The following is a 6,000-nucleotide window of genomic DNA, read 5'->3' as shown; positions in this document are numbered from 1 at the left end:
GAACTCACGGCTGCGTGACCACTTCAGAACAAGACCTCTGAGTTGGAACAACTGGATTATCATCTGCACTGGGAAGGGGCTGGGGTTAGCCTCGAGAACTACCCACCTTCGAGCGCAAATTCGATCACATCTTGGAGCAGCTCACTGCGGTCGTGAGTTCTCAGAATCGTCTCTTTGAGCCAGAAGAATGACAACATCACGGAACGTAAGTTTGGATAACATCATAGAAAGCTCACGGCTCTCCAACGGGAGATTGAGAGACCAGTGTTGGACTGTTAGAACAGCTTTGAAATTCATATGAGTTGTTTGCACTAAAGTAAAAACCATCATCACTTTATGCGGAGACCCCTTTGGCACCAGCTGCAGTATCAAGGCTGGAGCTGAACAAAACACCCTGATAACGACTGTGTTTAGTCTGTTCCTTCCCATTCCATGCAAGGCCACCTGGGTTGGCTGGAAGACTGTTTACTTAGCCTGGCAGGGCGAAGGACACTGTCTCAGCTGAACTCTGGACACACACACACAACATACACTGATATGCACACACTGATCCCCCCTCCCTTTCCAAACGCCTATGCTGTGCCCTACCGGGGAAGATGGCAGTCGACTGGACCAGCGCAGACATGCTGCAGGACCGGATGCGCTGTCTACACCGGCTCTCTCTCACCCTTTACCCGCCCCTGTTGCTTGTCTTGTGTTTCTGTGGTGTATTGATAGTCATGTGCTTTTTGTGCTGAGGTGTTTTTTCTGTTGTCAAACTGTTCTCCCACTAGGAGCTCAGTCTGAGTGGGTTTTTTTTTCTCCTCCTCTTACCTCATGTTATGTATTTTCGTTGTTTTTTTCCTATCAGCCTACCTTTCTGACATGTCTCCCCAATGTGATGTTTGTGTAAAGTTGGTCAGAAGGTTCCTTTGTAAGTGTGCATGTGCCATTAGCGTGCTGCCTGCTGTAACCCTAATTTCCTTTGGGATTAATAAAGTATTCTGATCCTGATTCTGATTGAAGGTTGATGTGTCACATGGCCCTCTTCCTATTGAAAAAACAAAAGTTGTATCCAAGATGGCCGACTTCTAAATGGCTACCATGGTCACCACCCATCTTGAGGAGTTTGCCCCCTCACATATACTAATGTGCCACAAACAGGACTTTAATATCACCAACCATTCCCATGTTATTGCGGTGTATCCATATAAATGGCCCACCCTGTACATAACATTATGGAATTCAATTTATTAATTTTTTTTATTTTTTATTTTATCTATGTCGTTACGCGGGCATTATGCCGTACCACGGGCAGAAATATTGTCATTAAGTGCCTTCGTAACTTGAATTTTTCATTAAATGGGTCTTCATAGGTTCCACTATTATAAAAGTCAGAGAAACCGGTGGCCTGCGTGTCTCACAATACACACACACACACACACACACACACACACACACACACACACACACACACACACACACACACACACAGGACAAACTCTCAGAGGCTTAATAAGATAAGATAAGATAAGACTTTATTGATTCCACAACGGGGTAATTTTTGTGTCACCTGAGCTCAGGTACAGATATCAGAAGGAAATACAAAAATACAAATAAGTACAATCAATGAAAAAAATTTCAGGATCATAATACTGGTTAACTTAAACATATTTATATTTAATATTCTGATCTGTATGGTGCAATTATGCATAATTAATCTTCAGTAAGATCACATAAAAATTATGGTTCTGTGTTTAAAGTTTACAACACTTGATGCTGTTTTCCTGATTCAGAATCACTTGAAAGATGAGTTGATGACATTTCTTATCTCCCTGCATTCCTACAGACAAGATTATTTGCTTTTAACATATCAGAATCAGAATCAGAAAGGGTTTTATTGCCAAATGTTGAGCAGGTTTACAACATTAGGAAATTGCTGCGGTGCTTAGTGCAAACATACTGTCATAAACGCTTAAATAGATATAAAAATAATGAGTGCAGGTGGTGATCAGTGCCAAAAACATGGAATGATGCAGTGAACACAGCGTAGGGTCATGTGTTAGTGGTGGGAACAGTCGTACGGTTATTGTTCATGTGTCCAACAGCAGAGGGGAAGAAACTGTTCTTATGGCGAGAGGTTCTGGTGCGAATGGACCGGAGCCTCCTGCCTGAGGGGAGCAGGTCAAACAGACTGTGTCCAGGGTGAGAAGGGTCAGCTGAGATCCGAGCTGCACGCCCCAGTGTCCTGGAGGTGTACAGGTCCTGCAGAGATGGGAGTCTGCAGCCAATCACCTTCTCAGCAGAGCGCACAACACGCTGCAGTCTCTGTTTGTCCCTGATAGTGGCTCCAGCGTACCACACGGTGATGGAGGAGGTGAGGATGGACTCGATGATTGCAGTGTAGAACTGCATCATCGTCCGTGTTGGCAGGTTGAATTTCTTCAGCTGCCTCAGGAAGTACATCCTCTGCTGGGCTTTCTTAATGACGGAGGTGATGGTGGGCTCCCACTTCAGGTCCTGGGTGATGGTGGTACCCAGGAAGCGGAATGAGTCCACAGAGGTGATGAAGGTGTCAGTCAGGATGATGGGGGGGAGTGGGGCTGTGTGCTTCCTGAAGTCCACAATAATCTCCACTGTCTTCTGGGCATTCAGCACCAGGTTGTTGTGGCTGCACCAGGACACCAGACGTTCAACCTCCCTCCTGTAGGCAGACTCATCCCCGTCCGAGATGAGTCCCAATAACGGTGGTGTCATCTGCAAACTTGATTAGCTTGACAGACTGGTGGGTGGAGGTGCAGCAGTTGGTGTACAGGGAGAAGAGCAGAGGAGAAAGAACACAGCCCTGAGGGGAGCCGGTGCTGATGGTCCGGGAGTCCGAGACATTCTTTCCCAGCCTCACATGCTGCTTCCTGTCCGTCAGGAAGTCAGTGATCCACCGGCAGATGGGATCAGGCACATTGATCTGGGAAAGCTTGCCTCGGAGATGGTCTGGAAGGATGGTGTTGAAGGCAGAGCTGAAGTCCACAAACAGGATCCTGGCGTAGGTTCCTGGGGAGTCCAGATGCTGCAGGATGAAGTGTAGAGCCATGTTGATGGCGTCATCTACAGACCTGTTGGCTCTGTATGCAAACTGCAGGGGGTCCAGGAGGGGGGCCGTGAGGGTCTTGAGGTAGGAGAGAACCAGGCGCTCAAATGACTTCATGACCACAGATGTCAGAGCCACGGGTCTGTAGTCATTTAGTCCAGTGATCCTAGGTTTCTTGGGGACAGGGATTATGGTAGAGGACTTGAAGCAGGCAGGCACATGACATGCCTGCAGTGAGGAGTTGAAAATGCCAGAAAACACTGGGGCCAGCTCGTTTGCACAGTGTCTGAGGGTGGCAGGAGACACACCGTCTGGGCCGGGAGCTTTTCGAGCATTCAGACTCTTAAACTGCTTCCTCACATCTGCTTCATGAATATGAAGAGTTGTGGTGGGAGGAGGTGGTGTGAAATCCTCCTTTGTGTGGGGTGAGGAGGGGGGTGTTGTAGGTGAAGTGTTTGAAGGTGGTGATGGCTCTATGGAGGGGGGAGAGGTGGGGGAATGAGTGTCCAAAGTGCCTCTATTGTTGGGGCCGTTGGAGGTGTGAAGGCTGCCTGATGGCTCGTCAAAACGGCAGTAAAAGTCGTTGAGGGTGTTGGCCAAGAGCAAGTCATCAGTGGAGTGGGGGGTTTTAGGCTTGTAGTTGGTGATATTCCTAAAACCTTTCCACACAGAGGCCGAGTCATTCTCTGAGATCTGCTGCTGCATCTTCTCAGAGTGCTGATGTTTAGCAATGTCCACTTCTTTAGTGAACCTGTACTTGGCCTCTCTGTAGCAGTCCCTGTCTCCGCTTCTGAACGCCTTTCTCTTTTCCAGCCACAGCTTTTTGAGTTTAGGAGTAAACCAGGGTTTGTCATTGTTATAACTCACCCTGGTGCGTGATGGCACAATGCTGTCCTCACAGAAGTGGATATAGGAGGTGACAGTGTCCGTAAACTCGTCCAAGCTGTTAGAAGCAGCCTTCATTGTGTCCCAGTCTGTAGACTCCAAACACGTGCGAAGCTCCTCCACAGCCTCGTTGCTCCACAGTTTTTTGGTCCTCACGACAGGTTTGGAGAGCTTCAGCCTCTGTCTGTACGCGGGGATCAGGTGGATCATGACGTGGTCAGAAAGTCCGAGTGAAGCGCAGGGCACCGCACGATAGGCCCCGCTGATCGTGCTGTAACAGTGGTCTAATGTCCTCTCCTCTCTGGTCGGGCATTTAATATACTGCTTGTATTTGGGAAGCTCATGGCTCAGATTGGCTTTGTTAAAGTCCCCAAGAGCAATGATGAGAGAGTCCGGGAATGTCCGCTCCATGTGCAGTATCTGCTCCGCGAGTGCGCACTGAGCTGCTTGCGCATCTGCGTCTGGCGGGATGTAAACAGCGGCCAGGATGAATGAAGCAAACTCCCGCGGAGAATAAAACGGTTTGCAGTGAATAAAAAGGTATTCCAGAGAGGAAGAGCAGTGCTGAGCAATCACTGTCACATCTGTGCACCAGCCACTATTAATGTAGAAGCAGACACCTCCACCTGTGGTCTTACCAGAGAGAGAGGCCTGCCGGTCCGCGCGCAGCAGATGAAAGCCCTCCAGCTTGAGCGCGCTGTCCGGGATGTCCTCACAGAGCCACGACTCCGTAAAACATAAGACACAGGAGGAGGCAAAGTCTCTGTTCGTGCTTCTCATCAGGGCCAGCTCGTCCATCTTATTCCTGAGTGAGCGTACGTTGGAAAGGAAGATCCCAGGAAGAGCAGTTTGCAGTCCACGGTCGTGTCCAAATTCATGGGCTGCATCCTCCTGAGGACCCGGCCTTCGCAGTCTACGTGGGCCGGGTCCTCAGAAGGTCGGGTAGGCCGGATGTAAACGGCCGTGAAATTGGACGGTCTAGCCTTCAGATTAGCATCACCGCTGTCTCGGTGGAGTTTAATAAACTCGGCCGTCTGCTCCTTGCTATCTAAAATATAACAGGACACTGGCGTAAATTCTCGACTGTCTCATACTTCTGTTTAATCAGTTTTCTGTTTGACGTTTAGTCAGCTGTGTAAAAACCAAGGAGGAACCCACCCGGGGGATTAATAAAGTTTTATTTTATCTAATCTAATCTAATAACTTTAATCTCAGCCAAACCGATTTACTCACGAACAAACAAAACACTGAAAAAAGCCCAACAATAACATTTGTAGGTTGTCTAAGTGACTTATATATTACGTTTAACCCAAGCAGCGAAAGTCCGCGGTGATCTGAAAATGATGTGCCGGGAGTTGTGCCGTTCTCAGCCGCATCAGTAACCCTCGAGCTCCCGGCTAGCTATCGAGCTGGTGGGTAGCAGACGTCTCCGAAAACGTCGAAGCACTTTTGCAAATATGCGATATCTTGATAAACCGAGCAGATATTTGATGTTTACACAGCTACTTTCTTGCCTGAAAATATGTTAAAAGTTTATTTTGTGACTCAGAAAGATTAGTATGAGTAATTTTAAAACTTAATAGCGGCCGCCATTGTTGGAAACTGGAGTTTGGCTGGGCCGCGCTATGAATTCTGGGATATAAATCTCTTTCTACCCCCAGGTCACATGACACTTTGCCAGCAGCATCATGCTGTGGTGGTGTTTTGCTACATGAGGCTGAGGTATACTTCACAAGGTGGCATGAAGAAGAACACTAATGTGGTTGTAGTGCAGAAAATCCCAGGACATCAGCCAGGACGAGGACAACAAGTACAACTTAAATGGTAAATGGCCTGTATTTGTATAGGGCTTTACTTAGTCCCGTGGACCCCAAAGCGCTTTACACTACATTCAGTCATTCACACATTCACTCACTGCTGATAGCAGCTACATTGTACCACAGCTGACCTGGGGCACTGACAGAGGCTCTGTAGGTGGAAGCAGCAGGTCTGACTCTGCAGTTTTCCTTAGTCTGCAGGAAAACCACCAGTTTGCTCAGGTTGTCTTT

Source organism: Simochromis diagramma, unplaced genomic scaffold (genome assembly GCF_900408965.1).
Source record: "Simochromis diagramma unplaced genomic scaffold, fSimDia1.1 OVJJ01000396.1, whole genome shotgun sequence".
In the NCBI taxonomy this organism is placed as follows: domain Eukaryota; kingdom Metazoa; phylum Chordata; class Actinopteri; order Cichliformes; family Cichlidae; genus Simochromis; species Simochromis diagramma.
Note: the sequence above shows the minus strand (reverse complement) of the source record.